This window comes from Rhamphochromis longiceps, linkage group LG4 (assembly GCF_057381845.1).
Source record: "Rhamphochromis longiceps isolate RC_006_pf linkage group LG4, R_longiceps_female_GT1.1, whole genome shotgun sequence".
NCBI classification, from domain to species: domain Eukaryota; kingdom Metazoa; phylum Chordata; class Actinopteri; order Cichliformes; family Cichlidae; genus Rhamphochromis; species Rhamphochromis longiceps.
In genome coordinates this window covers 17,716,226-17,734,506 of record NC_140560.1, presented here as the reverse complement: position 1 = coordinate 17,734,506, position 18,281 = coordinate 17,716,226, and the positions used below count along the sequence as shown (strand labels likewise).

The 18,281-nt window shown below is 40.0% G+C and overlaps 3 long non-coding RNA genes across 3 annotated transcripts in view; all 3 read left to right on the top strand.

The window, feature by feature from the left end:
* Positions 1-18,281, top strand: part of LOC146671363 (uncharacterized) — a 74,647-nt gene that overhangs the window by 44,006 nt on the left and 12,360 nt on the right. The window lies entirely within an intron of this gene.
* Positions 1,048-6,474, top strand: LOC146671365 (uncharacterized). Its single transcript, XR_014911599.1, has 3 exons — positions 1,048-1,102; positions 4,645-4,778; positions 6,270-6,474. It is a non-coding gene; the product is annotated as an uncharacterized LOC146671365 (long non-coding RNA).
* Positions 7,214-9,100, top strand: LOC146671364 (uncharacterized). Its single transcript, XR_014911598.1, has 3 exons — positions 7,214-7,758; positions 8,010-8,081; positions 8,228-9,100. It is a non-coding gene; the product is annotated as an uncharacterized LOC146671364 (long non-coding RNA).

Below are 18,281 nucleotides of genomic sequence, written 5' to 3'. Positions count from 1 at the left end.
ACATGCAGCTTGTGGGGATAGGTTAATTGGATAATCCAAATTGCCACTAGGTGTGAATGTGCGAGTGAATGTGAGTGTGAATGGTTGTCTGTCCCTGTGTGTTAGCTCTGCGACAGACTGGCGACCTGTCCAGGGTGTACCCCGCCTTTCGCCCTATGACAGCTGGGATAGGCTCCAGCGACCCTGAAAAGGATAAGCGGAAGCGAATGGATGGATGGATGGATGGATAGCTAGCTAACACATTAGTGCAAGAATATAGCACAATGTCATGATAGCCTAATATGAAAGACTTAGCTACTCCAAATATAGATATTGTTTATAACTTAAACTCTGCACATAAGCTAGTTTGGCTCTACCACAGAGACTGTTGTGATAAATTTACATTTTACGTGTGGGTTGTTGAAATTTGTAAGTTGCAACTGATGGAGAGTGGTTTATTTAACAACTTGTGTTTTTAGTACACTGAGGAGGAAAGACAAAACATGAACAGATATGTTTTCCTGTTTTGTTTTTTGTTTTTTAAATTAAATATTTTTCTACTTAAACTTAGACTTGCAGTTCCCTCCTGTAAAGATAATAAATGTTTAATCTTATCAGGTGGTGAAAGGTCTGGAGAGCTGGCAGGCCCGTTCATCAAATTCATGGTGAGCTAATATTTTTCTTAAATTATCACATTCCCATGTTAAAAATTTAATATATTCATTTGTAAGTGACATAGTTTTGAGACCAAGAAAACATTGCATTCTGATTTTATGTACACATCTAAACTTTCTTGAATTGGGGGTATGGCATGATTAAATTAATACAAAGTAAAAAACAATATTAGAATGACAGAATTGTCTAAAATGCATGAATACTATTTGAAAAGATTAAGACTGTAAAACAATAGCCTCTGTATTTCTCACAAATTCCTGGTAATTCAGTTAAAAGTTCTTTAATCCCACTGCTAGGTCGTTGAGATGGATTTCCGTATATATTTGTTTCCCCCCCCCCTCCCCCCCCCACTCTGTGTACTGATGCTGTTGAAATCAGAAGAGAATACATTGCCAAAGGTCTTTGCGTGTACCTGAATGAAGATCCTGAGCTGGTGAAGGATTACCTGGTATGTTAACTTGCCTGTATCCTTAACTAAGGAGATGATCAAAGATAAGCTTGAACTACATGCAAAAAGTTTCAGGGGATGGGGTTTTCCTATAAATTACCGGTGGCTGTAAAAAAATAGCTTTTAAAATGGGAAAAGTAAGAGCTTTAAGTTTCTCACTGGATACTACACGTAGGGCTACTCGATTATGGCAAAAATGATAATCACGATTATTTTCACTGAAATTGAGGTCTCGATTATTTGACGATATTTAACCCTTTAAGACCTACTATAGAACAGTCCGCCAGAGCTTATATTATTTTTTTACATGTTATAGTGCCATTGGGAGCATTTCAAGTTGCTATACATCAATACAACTGTTATAGCCCATATTTTAATAATATGTATGCATTAAGTCCATAGTAACTACATTAAAATGGAGCACTGTAACAAAAAATAATTTCCCCCAGGGATCAATAAAGTATTCTGATTCTGATTAATTGCAAAAAGTGCAATAAACTACAAAAAAATTGAAAATGGTTTTTTACATATATTTCTACTTGGAGAAATTTAAGAGGTTTATCCCTCAAAACTTTAAATGCAAAAAATAGTTTACAACAACAGGAAATTTATTTTGAGTGTCTTCATAGTTTTATTTTGGAGATAAAGCAATTTTTATATACTGCAGGAAAAACAATCCTATGATTCAAATTTGCAAAGAAAACAGCATGTGCATCAAAATAAACTATTTCCAGCAGTGCAATATGAGTTCTAAGCATCCCAGAAACTATTCAGTAAAGTCTAACATGACTTATAAAAACACCAGTATAGGTGTTTAAGGCCTACAAGTAAAAAAACTACAGTTTCCGCGAAGATGACGTCACTTCGGGTTTCTGGCAGGAAATGGCGGACGTGCGATAGTTCGCGCTGACGTCTGTTTCAATGTGGGAAGTGTTGCGAACAGCTGATCAAATCGGCAAAGCGTGTTTCTGGAATATTGTGTTTGTTCCTGCTAGTGCGTTTTGTGCAATTTTTGCAACCGTGACCTAGGACAAGCTGATAGCATAAGATGTAAGTACAACTCCTCTGGTTTCATATGCAAAAAATTATTGCGCTAGCTTACGCGGTTCCGGTTCTACAGGGATTTAAAAATAGTTACGCAAAACGGAGCATGCCCGCTCTGACTGTAAAGGTTAACAATAACAATGTATTGAATAATGACTTTAACAAATAATATAAAATAGTGTGCAAATACTGATAACAGTGCAAATGTTTGCAATATAAGAAATAAATGTGAACATCTGTTTAGTGAACTTTGCAGTGGTGCAGCTACAACACCGTAGCAAAGTTTACACACGATGTCTGACTCGGCGAACCCATAATGTTTCCACACCACTGAAGTTTTTTTTGTTTTTGTTTTTTTACCCCTCTTTTCAACCAACGGCAGTCACTCTCCTCTCCAAATAACTTCTGCTTAGCTTTCCGAGCTTCCCTCGGGTCCTCTTAATTGTTGTGACACGTGTTGGAAACAAGAGGTGCGCTCGATTTGCCACACGGAGCAGCGCGAGAGTAAAGCACGAGGGAGGGGCTAATAATCGGCTCAGTCACTTTTAATGATCGTTGAAAGTAGGGCTGAACGATTATGGAAAATAATCTAATTGCGATTTTTTTTTTTTGCCCCAATACTGCGATTGCGATGCGATTATTATTTTTTTAAAGGTCTTTGTCTTCTGTATTATTAAACAAAGACAAGCAATACATCATATAGTATGGCCAATACTATATTACATTAATTTTAAACTGTTCTTTCCTGGAAGACAGACCTCTGTTATGATGACATGAGGTGATGCATGAATTGATGACTGACATTTTTATTTAACTTCTTCAATCACAACAGTATATTTGAACATACACAATAGTTTATTTTTAGCTTACAAACATCTGAGCATAAAGTGCTGACAAGGAACCCTGGTGTAAACATTAAAATGAAAGTCAGTACAATGTGCAGATTGCAGAAATATACATAAAAAAAAAAAATCAGTGGCTTTACCACACTCAGTTTTTCGACATCTGTGAACTACTAGACAGTCATTCAATTAAAAAATAATATTAAATAAATAAAACTAATAAATAAAAAATACACACATCTTACTGATCTCTGCAGTCAGTAACATTACACATAAAGTGCAAACATAATAGCAATTGTATAAACACACACACAAACACGCCTTTAAAGTTTAAAGGCGTGAAATTGGACGGTCTAGCCTTCTGAATCAGAAGGCTAGTTCTGATTAGCGTCACCGCTGTCTCGGTGGAGTTTAATAAACTCGGACGTCTGCTTCTTGCTATCTAAAATATAACCAGACACTGGTGTAAATTCTCGACTGTCTCATACTTCTGTTTAATAAGTTTTCTGTTTGACGTTTAGTCAGCTGTGTGAAAACCAAGGAGGAACCCACCCGGGGGATTAATAAAGTTTTATTTTATCTAATCTAATAACTTTAATCTCAGCCAAACCGATTTACTCACGAACAAACAAAACACTGAAAAAAGCCCAACAATAACATTTTTAGGTTGTCTAAGTGACTTATATATTACGTTTAACCCGAGCAGCGAAACTCCGCGGTGATCTGAAAATAATGTGCCGGGAGTTGTGCCGTTCTCGGCCGCATCAGTAATCCTCGAGCTCCCGGCTAGCTGTCGAGCTGGTGGGTAGCAGACGCCTCTGAAAACGTCGAAGCACTTTTGCAAATATGGGATATCTTGATAAACCGAGCAGATATTTGATGTTTACACAACTACTTTCTCGCCTGAAAATATGTTAAAAGTTTATTTTGTGACCCAGAAAGATTAGTATGAGTAATTTTAAAACTTAGTAGCGGCCGCCATTGCTGGAAACTGGAGTTTGGCTGGGCCGCGCTATGAATTCTGGGATATGGTAGTTATTTGGACAGCCTTATAATCGCAGCCTTTGCGGTTAGAAAATTGCACTTGATCATGTCGCGATATTATCGCAAATGCGATATATCGTTCAGCCCTAGTTGAAAGCCCAGATCGTAATCGTGATTAAAATTCGATTAATTGAGCAGCCCTAACTACACGCAGCATTCTTGAGTGTTTTATACTATCATTATTATAATATCATTATAACAACCTCATTCATACAAGATTTTTATGTAACATTTACACTTCAATGGATGTATCAGGAGCAACTTGGGGTTCAGTGTGTTACCCATTGATAGTTTTAGTATCAGATTAGAGAAGCCAGGGATTAAAGCAGTAGACAACTTGCTCTACCTCCTGTGCCACAGTCACCCCTATCACAACTCAAGATTTTGAAAGACAGAACATTGTTGAGGTATTGAATGAACTTCTCTTGAGTGAGGAAAAATATCGGGCAGTCATTTTTGATTACATTTACATTATTATAAGGCTTGAATGAATAAAGCTTTTAGGTATTTTACATTAATGTAAAACAGATGTACTTTTAAAACTGTTTGCAATGGACATTAGTGAGAAATCATTATATTTTTTTTTTAAATTTGTTTGTTTTATTGTCACAGGAAGTTGATAGAAAGCATGGCCACTGCCATAGCAGAGACAGTCTTTGGAATCTGTGTCATTCGGTCAGAGGGTGCGGAGCCTGGCGATGACCCTCAGGATGTTATGATTGTTCTAGAGGGGGTGGAAGTGATGGGTGAGTTGGGCAATGTAGTTTTTGCAGTGACAATGTTGCTTGGTCTGGTCTATTCACTGAACCTGAAATTTGCTAGAAATTGGAGAAAACAAAAAGATGTGTATGACAAATTTGTATTTACCTTTTAGATGTAATAGTGAAATGTATGTTAACCAGACTCTAGACTTTGTTAAATGCTCCAAAAAATTACTCTTTAAATTAACTTCAAATAATCATGGAAAGAATTTCCATGTGATTAAAGTGCTTTCTATTAGCATTAAAGACTTGTGTTGGAATAACTTAATTTGTATGAGTTGGTTTAACTCAATTAACTTAAGCTGGGACCAAATTTAGTAAATTAGTTGGAGAAAACCTGAATTGAGTTGGAACAAAACTCTTTGTTGGATCAACACTATTAAAATATATTGGATCAAAATGCAGTAAATACATTGATGAATCAATCTTTAATTAAGTTGGTCCGACTTGAGTGCATTAAGTTGGAGTAACAGAATTGCATAATGCTAAAATAAAGCAATTTAATCACGTGGAAATTCTTTCCATGATTTTTTTTTTTTTTTTTTTTTTTGTTCATTTAAAGAGTTGTTTTTTTGTTTTAGTGTACCGTGGCGGACGCCACTGGACTTTTAATGTTGTGTTTTATTGATTTTTATTGTGTTGTCCCCTGGCCAGGGTTGTTTTAATTCATTTTATATTTTTAACTATAAATATCAATCTGTCAATCCTTTCCGTGGCCGGGTGAGGTTTCCCATGTTGAGTCAAATTAAGCCGCAGGCTCCACAGTTTTTAATTTGTGTGCTTTCCCTTGGCGACTCCACTGCTCTGTCCGTTTGGAGGAAGGTTTCCCTCCTTTAAAAACACTGTGGAAAAAATAAAATCACCTTTGCTCCGTTACACACGCAGGAGCGAACCGCAGCCTTGGGCTGTATATTTTGCCCCTTGGTTTAATTTCCAGTGGTCTTTGGCTACTGCATTGTGCATTAGCATATGCGAAGGGCCTGTCCCCCAGCTCCATCTGTCCTCCTCAGAAATGGCAGTAGTGGCCCTCTGATGCCCTCTACCCAGTCGGTGTAGAATTACCTGGCAGACATTGTAAAAACAGCCCCTTGCTGCTGCTGCTGCTGCTGAAGGTTGAATGGCACTATTTGGGCCTCCCCAACAGAAAAAGCAAGAACTGCGACTGTTCTCGCTCCCATCGGCTGCTCATGGTGCATGGCAGTCCGCAGCTCTCTCCTCCAGGCCCCAGCGTTCCAACTGAAATAGGGGAGGCATGATTGAACAATGGCTGCCAGCCATGCTGAACCCACAGCACCACCCCTGGATGTTGCCTTGCATGGAGGGAGAATAAATAACAGACTGTGACACTTGCACTTCGATTAGTTGATTAGTAGTGTATGATAGCAATAAATCAACAAAAGGATCAATGAGTGCATTTCTGGCTCTGGTCACACCCCTCATTCTATGATGTCATTCTAATGGTATCATGTTGTCCAGGTCATGGAGGATGCCATCAGACTGAACAATGCTGTGGACACTCATCCGGAGTATTTTAAGGATGAGGAGGAAGTGGAGGAAATTCAGGAGTCACCATAAAACGCGAGGTTTTTTCTGCCCTTTATCCCCGTCCCTCTTCTCCACTGTTTCTCCCCCCTCTTCCTTTCTCCCTTTTCTTTTCCTCATTCAAGTCAGTCCCGTATCTAGCGAGTGAAAATAATAAAATAAGATGCAGCAATTTTACGAGGAAAATACTAAAAAACTGGAAGACAAAGCCAATGCTGCAGACAGAAAGTTAGAAGAGGTCATTGAAATGTATGATTCCAAAATAAAGCTTAAGAGAACAGTAAAAAATAGTAGTGTGGCCGTCAATGCGGTTAAAGAACGCGAGGAACAACATCAATCCTCGCAGTGTGGATTGAGGGTCTTTTGACCTGTAATACAAAGTTACAGGACCAAACTGAAGATTTAACAGATGAGAGAGCAAATGGGCAAAGCGAGTGAAAATAAACCATAAAAGATGAATCAAATAGACCATTACGGCAAGGCTGGGATGGTCAATTTGGTAAAGTAAATCCGTTGGGCATCTTTTCTCGCCTTCAGACAATAATTCTGATGGCCAAAGAACCAAACGGGACAGGCAAAAAAAAAGAATAAAATGCACTTGAGTTTGAAGTTGAGGAATAACTCAAAAGAAGCTATATGACAAGGGAGTGAATTATGGAAAAAAGAAAAAGTGATTGAAGTAGTTTTAAAAGAGTGACTTAGGAGTGCCCTCGTACTGAGTGATCAAAACCAGTGATCACTGTAGAAAGAAATAAAATAATTTAACAAGGTGGTAATGTTTGAACATGTATTTGTCTTGTCACAGCAACTTATTGAGAGATGACTGTGTGTGTGTGTGTGCGCCTCTCTTTCAGGAGAGGAAGCATAGCAGATTTGGATAGGAAATTTATAGTTTAGTGTTGATACGTTGTTGTAATGGGGTTATCTTATGCTGAATCTAAGTATGTTAAAGTGCATAAAGGGGGCGATTGTTGTGTGCAAATTGTGTGGTTTTAACAAGACTTTCGGTGTATTGAGGAGGTGAAATTACATGAGTTGACCTGGGAGTGTCAGGACTCTGGTGGCACAACTTTTTGTTTAAGATTTTTGAGGTTGTTGTGGAGATGGGTTGATTCTGTCAGTTAGGTTTGGGTTGTTTTTGTTTTTAATAGAGGGAGTTTTATTAAACATGGACGTCTAAGAAGGGGCCCATTATTTTTGTAACAGTGCACTTAAAGAAAACCTGTCAGGTGCTTTGATGAGCTAATAATCAGCTCTCTTTTTTTTTCTCATTTTTGTTCTAAGCAGGCCTGCAACAGTGAATAACAGCGGTGACAAATTCTCGGGAGAGCAAATATAAGGTGGGCTTTCCAGATTACAACTGGCTGAGGAGAAGGCTACCAGTGGGGACCTGATCAGATTGAAAGTCCCTGTCTAAAAGGAGGTATGGGTTCCCCAAGCGAATTCGGTCAGATAATGGGACCCATTTTAAAAACAAAGATTTGGCGGAGGCAGAACAGAGGCTGGGGGTGCAACACACGTTTGGAACTGTGTATCATCCTCAGTCCCAAGGGAAAGTAGAAAGGATGAATCTAAATTTGAAGAACAAAATTTGTGCTCAGACGGGGCTAAATTGGGTCGCATCCCTGCCCATTGCATTAATGATCATAAGATGTTCTGTTAACCAATCCACAGGCTTCACGCCGTACGAGCTGTTGACAGGACGACAGTTTCCAGGTCCCTGGACGGCAGTCCCGGCTGAAGAGAGTATAAAAAGTAACAGAACGCATGCAGAATATTGGAAAGAATTAAAAGCTCTTGTGTCTAGTTTCACACAACAGGTTGCAGCAGGAGTGACCACGGTGGACAGGTCCGCACCCGACGCCAAGGTGGTGTGGCTGAAGGTCATCAAGCGAAAGTGGAAAGACCCGAGGTGGACGGGGCCATTTGAAGTGAACGCTCGTACCACAACAGCGGTCCAGTTGAAGGGGAAAGGCCAGACCTGGTTCCATTGGTCTCAATGTGCAGTGGCAGACGAGAGCTTGGTGGAGACAAGCTCATCCCCAAATAGTCTACCTGGGAAGTCGAAGAAAGAAGAGAAGGATCCGGGGCGTCTCTTCACTCAAAGAGGAGGTGCCAAAGAGGCGTGAAGCGTGATAGGCTGGGGCTCCAGTCTAGAGTTAGAGGAGAGTAGGGGAACCAAAACCATGGGCTTGTGGGGAGATTGGAAAATAACTGGGGTGTTGGCGTGCGTGAGTGTTCTAATGTTTCTTTGTTTTTTGGCAGACAGGTGAATTGCCCAGACGCAGAGGTCTACCCGCTTCAGAGTCCAAATTGATTGCGTTGCCAAGGAAGGTTAAGCGTGAAGTCTCAGGTAAAAGGGATGAGTGCCTCAGCATATATGGTGGACTAGAATTAGACTATGTTAATGGGTCCACCACTTCATTCACGTTTGATTTGTGCAACGTTTTTATCTGTAAGGGAGCTGACAGTAGCTGGAGGGGATTTAATGTGTGGGTGTGTTGGGATTATGCTGTGAACACATATTGTGAAAGGGGAAGTCGTCCTTATGCCAATTGGTGTCGGAACTGGGATCAGGTAAAAGGTTACACTGGGGAAGATTGGGAGGCGTCAGAGCAGGGGCCAGAGAATGAGCTAAAACTTCAGAGAGATTATAGTCCGGCCCAGAATCCATTGACCTTGTCAATGGGGAACTGGTGGCGTCAAAATTCCTTATATTTAGTTCTGGGTGTGGAAACTGTAGGGATAGATCCAAAAAGGTTAATAAAAGTTAATTTTCTTAGTAAAGCTAAACCAATGAGGCCTGTAGTAAGGGACAATGGGACATCACTGATAAAAATTAACCAAAACTCAGATAGGAAGGTAGTTGCAGTTGACTACACTTGCCTGAAAAGATTTAATTGAACGTGCCACCGGATTCAGTGACAGCAATCTCTGGCTGGATTGGGTGGCTCAAAATGCTAGGGAACAGCATGTAGATGATTGTGTTGCCTGTGCTACAGCTAGACCTCGTTTGTTTACTGAGCCTGCGCCTCTGTATCCAGAGGATGAGTGGGGTTATAATTGCATGTTGAGATTAACTAGAGAAGCTGTGGCCACGGGTGACTGCATCACACTGTCAAGTTTATATCCACCAATTGACAAGCGTACGCAGACAGGTTCATTCATACCTAAACAAAATAATTACACATGTTTTGAATTTTCTACGGACGCCGTGAAATACACTCTGGGAGAAATTGACCCTAGTTGGTGTGAGAGGACGCTCACGGGAAGGACCACAAATAATGTAAGTGACCCAAACACCATAATAGGTACATGGGCTAGAGGTGGGTTGTATTATTACTGTGGACATCACACCCTTTTGGTGCGTGTTCCTTTGGGGAGTGTGGGGACGTGCTATGGTGCTGTTAGGAGCACCATTGATGCTAATAGGGAGTAGGGTAAAAGCCATTCCACAACATGACACGCGTACATTGACAGTCAGATGTAGGAGACGCATGTTGAGGGAAAGAAGCACAACGGGTACACAGATTTATGACCCGAGAACTGACTCGCCTACCTGGATTGACTCGATTGGAGTTCCCAGGGGAGTTCCTGATGAATATAAATTAGTTAACCAAATAGCAGCAGGATTTGAAAGTGTGTTCCTATGGATAACTCCAAATAAAAATGTTGATCGCATTAATTATGTTCATTATAATTTGCTGAGGCTCTCAAACCTTACCAGGGACGCCATGGTGGGCTTTGCAGAACAACTGGGGGGGAACATGCATGTTGTTTTTCATCTGCGGTGACGCATATTACTGGTCATCATATGCATGTTACACCCCAAGTATTGTTCGGGGAAGATCGCCGCTGTTTGAGTGATCGTGCTCTACTCCCCCCCCCCCCCCCCCCCCCCCATATATATTTCAATAAAATCCTTGTTTTGACGCACCTTATTGGGACTTTGTAGTCGTTTGTCTTTTCTTCAAAATACGAATCGGGACAATAATAGCGAGTCAATCCAGTCCAAAAGCATAAAGAACTATTTTACTATGACAAATAAAACAAATGAATGAGCTCATTTTGCTGAGAGTGGAGAATCTGATTACTTGCGCGGGAGGCTCCACTATTAGCAATACCTGGTGTGAATACATGGTGTGGATGTGTGTGACTGGATGACGGTGGGGATGAATAAATGTGGACAAACCACTTGCCATGCCAGCAAGAGAAAGGGTATGCTTTGCTTTGCTTTTGCCATAAGCAGGAGGAGTGGAAGGCTTAATTCTGGCGATGTTGATTTTGGGTTGCTGATGTTTGCTTTGAGAAAATTTCTGTTTTATTGACTGGGGTTAGATTATGGTATTATAGTATATTGTTGGGAGAATGCTAAAGGGGAAACATTTTTTTTGATATAACTCATGTTACCATTAACTGAAGAAACACATGACTGATAACTGTTCTAAGTTTATTTTTATAACACAGATTGGATCATAAGGGGGAAAACTGAGTATGGAATGTGAAGTTCAGGTTTTGTTTTTAGGAAGTTCCAAGGATGCAGGCTGTGGATAGAGCTGGGAGTTCGAAAAGATGTGACATGATGATTAAATGGATTTCATTCCTTAAAGACAGGTTTGCAGGGTCGGAGCAAATATACCTGAGAGGAGGATTGCTGAGGTGTTTTGAGGGATGATATGACTAACTGTATTTTTCTTTTAATTTCCTAAGCTTGGGTGGAGCATTTTTAGTTTGACACATGAGATGTGTCAAAAAAGGGGGAATTTAAGGTTTAATTTGAAATGGGTTTTAGGATTATTTTATAACTTTTGGGGTTTTTGATCATTTAGATATGGTAAAACTGAAGCAGAAATTGTTATTTTTATGTTAAGGTTAAAGGATTAAAGTGAACTGAATCCTGTTTAGAAGATACAATGCCGGTGTTTTTAAAGCTGTATACAAATCTTAGAGGGAAATTGTGGGACACTTTGACAAAAAGATATGCTTTGGGGAAAACTAGTGAAAGTTGTAGGAGTAGAAAATGTCTGAGTTCTTTTTGATTTCTAGAAGAAGTGGTTATAATGTTATTACAGATTTATTTTTAGGATAGAGGGGAGAGCTTATACGTAGAAATGATTTTATATACATTGCATTTTGATGCTTATTAAGGAGTTGTGGCTCAGTCTATTAAAATGAAGGTCAAAAGCTTTGTTTGGCGCGAATGTCCAGGCAATCTATTGTGCTAAGTGACTGGAGCATAGAAGGCCGCACATGCTTACAAACACATAGAATCCATAAACCTGTCAGGCCAGAGGCCTGAAATTCATTTAGCTTGTAACTGAACTTGAGCTGGCCCTGTAACAAGTGACAGAAAAGAGGAACTGGATAAGAGTTTCTTGCTTTAAAGAAGGACCAAAGGAAGGAAAGCATTTATTTTGGTTAAGTCTGATAAACTAGAATTAGAAGGTATTGTTACATTAAAAGGAGCAAAATGAAATAAAAAGGCTATACCAAAAACGGGTTATAACATAGGAAATGTGAGTGTTAAAATGAAGTTGGTGTTAACACACAGGAGTTGTTTTTAGGCAGCGTTTAGCTATGATAAAATGTATGCATGAGTAATTGCTTATATGCTTAAACTTAATTGATTAAAATGGTTGTTCTCTCTTGGATCTTTTAGTAGAATAGGCGCTTATAATGATTTTCTTGTGAAAGGTGACTTTAGATCAGAGTTAAGGCACTTGCAGCAGCGACAGTTTTGTGTACAGGATGTTGATGATCAGATAAGGCGAGCAATAGGAAACATGCAGGGACGTGAAAGCAGCGCTTAAAATGAGTAACGTTGAAGAGTATATATGTGTGTGTGTGTGTGTGTGTATATACAAGTCAATAAGTCAAGAACATAATTAGGATCATGCTTTTGATTAAAGAGTCCCAAACATGATAAGTTAGGGAGGCGCAGGAAAAGCTGTTTTGTTTCCTTTGCAGAAGATCTCGGCGACCACAGGGGGGTGAGGATCCTGGAGGCCCGAGGCCTGATGGACCACGAGAGGGACGCAGAAAAAACCTAATCTTACGCATGGAGTGTTCTCAAGTGGGAGCTGGCATTTTATTATTGGACCACCTAGATGACATGAGGTTGTCTGATTTGCTGAGCCAGAGGATGTTATTGTTAATTGTTATTGCTATTGTTAATAATCATCATCATTACCATTGCATTAATAATATAATCTACAGCACTGATATTGCATTCAGATGTTTAAACATATTGGCACCCAATTAGCCTTTGTTACAGGTGCAGTTATAACCAATTTAAACTGTTGAGTTGAATCTATAATAAATGCTTTTGATTGAATGCTTGTTATAATCTTAAGTGTGTATGTGCTGATTCTGTTGATTCTGAGTACACTCTGTGCAAAGTCAGAGTGACAGGAAACTCCGACTACTCCCCCCACGCGTGTGTTCATTAAAATCAATTGTTTGACCAAGCTCTTCTGGACCATGGTTGTTTTTACTCTCCTTCCTCAATATTTGAACTCTTAACAGTTGTCAAGTATAAAAGTTTTGCACTCTGTCACGGTCTCGATGTCTGCCCGGCCGGCTCCGCAAGGCTACATATGTTTATTGTGTTGCTGCTTTCTTCCACTCGTCATTCTGCCTGGGCGGAGCTCAGGCCCACGCACCTGTCTGCAATTACGCTGCAACGTGTCCTGTCTGTATGGAGCCTGAGAGCTGCCAGAGTAATAATGTAGATACAGGCCTCTTTCTCCTTCTGCTGGTGTTCATGCTTTTATTCCATTGATGTTGCTATCATTTGTAAATATATTTATTTGGTGTTATTTTATCAATTTTCTACTACTGTCGTTCATGTATTTAATTTTTTTTGTATTTAAATATGATTTTTTTTAAAGTAATGCTGCGAGTTAAAGGTTTCATTGAATTAAAAAAAAAAAGATTTAAAGATGACTGGTGGCGGAAGCAGAGCACAGACTGTGAGAATCTATCGCCATCGTGTGGTGCAGAGATATATTTCCATTGAATTTAGACAACGAAAGCTTGGCTCACAGAGCAGCTGCAACACGAACAAAAAACATTAAATAGCAACATATTATATTATATTATATTATAGTGCAAACAGTGCAGGCTTCAGCTCTGGGGAAGAAGCTGTTCCTCAGTTTGGGTGGATTCTGTCACTCACAGCGTTGTTAGCCCTCTTGTGCGCGCAGACTGCAACCCCCCGCCCCCCCACTGTGCGTTGCCCTGATATCTGCAGTGTGAGGTTGGATCGCTCATTTTCATCCTCACACTGATGCCACTTATTTCGGTCTTTGACATAAAAGGGCATATTTGTCACTTTATTGCAACTATATTTGCACTCTTGAGCTCCTTCATTCACTGACTGATCATAAAGTTATTACTTGCGTTATGTATTCATCCTTTTGAACATAATTAATGAAGCCACATGTAATCACTAAAATTTGTATTTTGGGTACAATAAGAGAGTTTCAGATGTAATGCTGTTTTGTTTAAATTTCACCAACTTGCTGATGCCCACGGTTGTGAGTGCAGCTTCTTACTGTACATGGGTGGATGGTTGTAAATCACATCACAGATGCCAAAAACCTCTCAAACCAAGCCCTCTTGCCGGTGATGCTGTGCGCAACCTCGTGACAACCACATGACTGATACTAACTCCTGAGCTGACTGTATGCTAACATGCGCCACAAATAAGGGTCATATTTGGATTTAAAACAATCACCGAGAAGCTTCCACTGAATGCTACTTTCCCCTGCATGACACTGAAATCATTAACACATACTAACCCTCCATACCCTGTAGGAAACTCACTTGCTTGGAATAACATTTCAACAGGGAAAGAGTTGAGAGCAAATGTCCTTCTCTTGAACCTTCTGTCAGTCAGACAAGTGTAGCTTGGGCTTTTCTTTGCACAGGACAGGATTAACAATGGCGACATAAACGAGCTAAGGAAGCATAGAAACTGCAGAAAGGGCGTATGGCTCCTGTGTCAGTGAATCCAAACTACCTCTATGTTTGAACAAATCCAGTTACACAGCTCAAGAAAATATTACTCTAACGGAAGAAAAAGGCAGTATGTGTCTCAGTAGTACTAAAAAGCTATTATATCAAAACGTAAAGGGAAAACAGTTTGATGAGCTGTATAGTGAACTGAAACTGAAACAAAACGAAGCCTATCATTAGGAATAGTGACTTTTTACAACTTCAGTTCTTTTTTCACTCAGTAGGTAAGAGATAAGATAAGATAAGATAGAACTTTATTAATCCCTCGGGTGGGTTCCTCTGGGAAATTCGACTTCCAAAAAGCACAGCAACGACCGAAGTTACAGTTACAGAATTGTTATATATATATATATATATACACACACACACACACACACACATATATATAAATACAGAGACAAATATAAATAAAATATACAAAGGGGATAAATAGGAATAAAAAATAAAAATACAAGTGAATTGCACATTTCAAGTATTGAGTCTATTGCACTGTTGACTATTTACAAAAAGTATTGCACAAGGTATTGTACAGTGAGGTGAAGAGGCACTACAGCTTAGTTGTTCCCCCCTCCTTTGTCCTCCTGTTTCCCCTCCCTCTCCCCTCCCGAGAGGAGTTAAACAGTTTGATGGCGTGTGGGACAAAGGAGTTTTTAAGTCTGTTAGTTCTTGTCTTGGGGAGAAGCAACCTGTCACTGAACAGACTCTTCTGATTGTTTATGGCCGTGTGCAGAGGATGCCCAGCATTGTTCATAATGTCCATCAGTTTCTTTAGGTGGCAGCAAACTACAAACAATGGTTGCATTTTACACTCATCCGTTTTCATTAGAGGCAGAACCCAGAAGCACATCCAGGTTTAGGTCTACTGCTTGGTGCTACACAGAAACAGGCTGAACAGACTGGAACTCACATGAATTTGGACGAATCGAAGTAAGAATGTCACTTCTGCTCAATTGAATTGATTATCATGACCCTCACTAATAGCCACCTTAATAAGTTAAGAGCAATGTGCCAAAGTAGTATAAATATTTTAACTTTTGGAAAATCCAGCAGGTTGATTAAGTGATTTCACATCATGTGTTCAAACGGCTTGTCAGTTTTTAATATATCCCATGTGCGCATACTTAAGCTTTAAAAAAATACAGTCCAATGACCTGATAGATGTTTGCTGAACATTGTGGTTTACATCAGCACTTAAATTAAATCATAAAGAACCTGTTTTGTGTGGGCTGTTCGATACCATGAAGCAAGACCTCTGAACATCTCACTTTTTACACACAAACACACGCATCCAAGCAAACAGTGTTTTATGTGCTGTGAGGTTTATAATATTATTTTATGCCATGTTAGACCCCTAATTAAAGATTGTGAATTATTATGTAGTTTTAGTTTGCATTATTCTCCTGAATTAGGAGAGGGTGATAACTATTGCATTTATTAAACTGATTTGCATTACACTGCTGATTTATTGTGAATGGATGATATTGTTTCATGATGCATTATACTGCTGAGTTATAAGAAATACTGTTTGCAGAAAAGTCATCGCCTTATTTGTCTGATTAGAAGAGAACGGAACATGCTGGAGTTTTCTGCCCCATCTCAGCAGGAGCAGATAAACAGGGAGCCAAGGTCGTAGCTTAGGCGCCGTGTGAGAGAAAGCATGTGAATGTTTAGGCTTTTATGATAAGGTGGGGGCACCAGAGGCTATAAGAGTTTGATCAATGCTCCACCATTTTGAGATCTGAGGCTGTCTGCATACAGTGTCCATCTCCCACGCGTGTGATCATTAAAATCATCGTTTGACTTAACCCGGCCGGACCAGTGTTGTTATTGTGGTTTTTCCTCTTGTCTCCATCCCCAATTTTTGAACTCGTAACAGTGCTGTCGTCTAAAATATTATAAATTTGCCTAAAGTAGAAGTGTTTAAAACTTCTATACAGATCCTGTGCAGCTGCAAAGCAAAAATAAAAAACTCCCTCCAGGCAGAAGCGGCCATTTTCGTATGTGGGGAAAACCCCCACAAAAACAGAGGGGACAGGCTGGCACCAGAACACCACGGATGTGCCCCGAGATGAGTGTGAAAATGTGATTATCAAGAAGCCCACCTGGGCTTCAGGTAGGCCGCACGCTTGTCCAGAGTTCACTTTGTCTTCAAGCTTTTTAATTTAAAACATAAACTGAGGCCTACCCCAAGCTAAAAGAAGGCAGATTATGTTCTCAGATAAAGCAAGCAATGAGGGCGAAGCAGAGAAAGTACCTGCACAATACATTCACATAAATCTAAATGGAATTTCTTTGAGGACACAAACATCTGGGGAGTAAACAGCTGTTTCAATACCTAATCACAGATGATGAGGACGAAGTCGAAGTCCTGCAAGGACTGCTGGAAACAGCAAAAGAAAAGGTGGTACGTCAGGAATTTCACAACAGCCAAGTTGTTGAATTATTATTGAAACGCCACAAAGAGGAAAAAAAATAAGATGCAGCAATTTTACGAGGAAAATACTAAAAAAAACTCGAAGACAAAGCCAATGCTGCAGACAGAAAGTTAGAAGAGGTCATGGAAATGTATGATTCCAAAATAGAAAAGCTTGAGAGAACAGTAAAAAATAGTAGAGGTGTGGCCGTCAATGCGGTTAAAGAACGCGAGGAACAACATCAATCCTCGCAGTGTTGGATTGAGGGTCTTCTGACACGTAATACAAAGTTACAGGACAAAAATGAATTGATGGATAAAACCGTGAAAGAATTAACAGACGAGAAAGATCAAATGGGCAAAGTAATAGACAACCAAAAGGCCCAGAATATGGAGATCAAACAGAAATGTCAGAGAAATATTAGGGCTCTGGCCTTTGAAAAGAAAATGAAGGCTATGGTCGAAGATGAAGTTGATTCTTTGAAAAAGAAAAATGAAGACCTAAAAAAGGCCCTAAGCACAGAGCAGGAAAACCACAGAAAGACAGCAGTGGACAGGCATAAAGTAAAAACGGCACACAATCAGGCACTGGCTGAAAAGATCTCACTGGAAGAGCAACTGCGCGCCACAAAAAAGCAAACAGAAATATTCACACACAAAACGAATTGCCTGGAAAAGAAAAAGCGCCACTTCCAAGAGGAATTGTACCAGTGCGTTTTGTCCTTTGAAAAGGCATTTCCACATGCAGGTCACTTCAGAGAAAAAGAAAAGGTGGAATTTAGGGATAAATTCCTCAACTTGAAAAAGAAATACGTAGACGGTGTGGAAGGCATCCCCTTTGTTGGAACAGTTCAGCTGTTTCTTGAAAAACAGCTGAACTGTCTACGTACCAGATGCAAGGATCTAGATGCAGCTTTACTAGATAAAACACGGGAGCTGGAATCATTTAAAAAGCAGTACAATGATATGGTAAAGTCTTCCGAATACGCTTTATTCAAACAAAAACAGGAGCTCATTGGACCAGTGAACCAGATGATCAGAAAAGCTGGCAATGAAGAAAAAGAGATAGGTCATCTAAAATCTAGAGTGAAAGACGTTCAACTCCAGCTTAAATTAGAAAAACAGAAAGGACAAAAGCTCGCACCGTTGGTCCATAGAGGCGTGATGGGGAGATGTTATGGGGAGACTCCGTCTCAGATCTTTCCACAGATTAAACCTCGTCCACCTCCAGTGCAAACTAAATTTATTCAAGTGGCTCCAAAACACCCTGGCAGACGAAGGCCTTCCCCAGAGTCTCCATCAACACCACCTTTCCTCAATTCTTATGATGTATTACCACCAATTGGAATAGGCCATTAGAAGTATACTTCATCTTGTCTCCCTCTATTCTCTTTCCATCACCCCCAACCGGTCGCAGCAGATGGCCGCCCCTTCTTGAGCCTGGTTCTGCTGGAGGTTTCTTCCTAAAGGGAGTTTTTCCTCCCCACTGTCGCCCAGTGCTTGCTCAAAGGGGA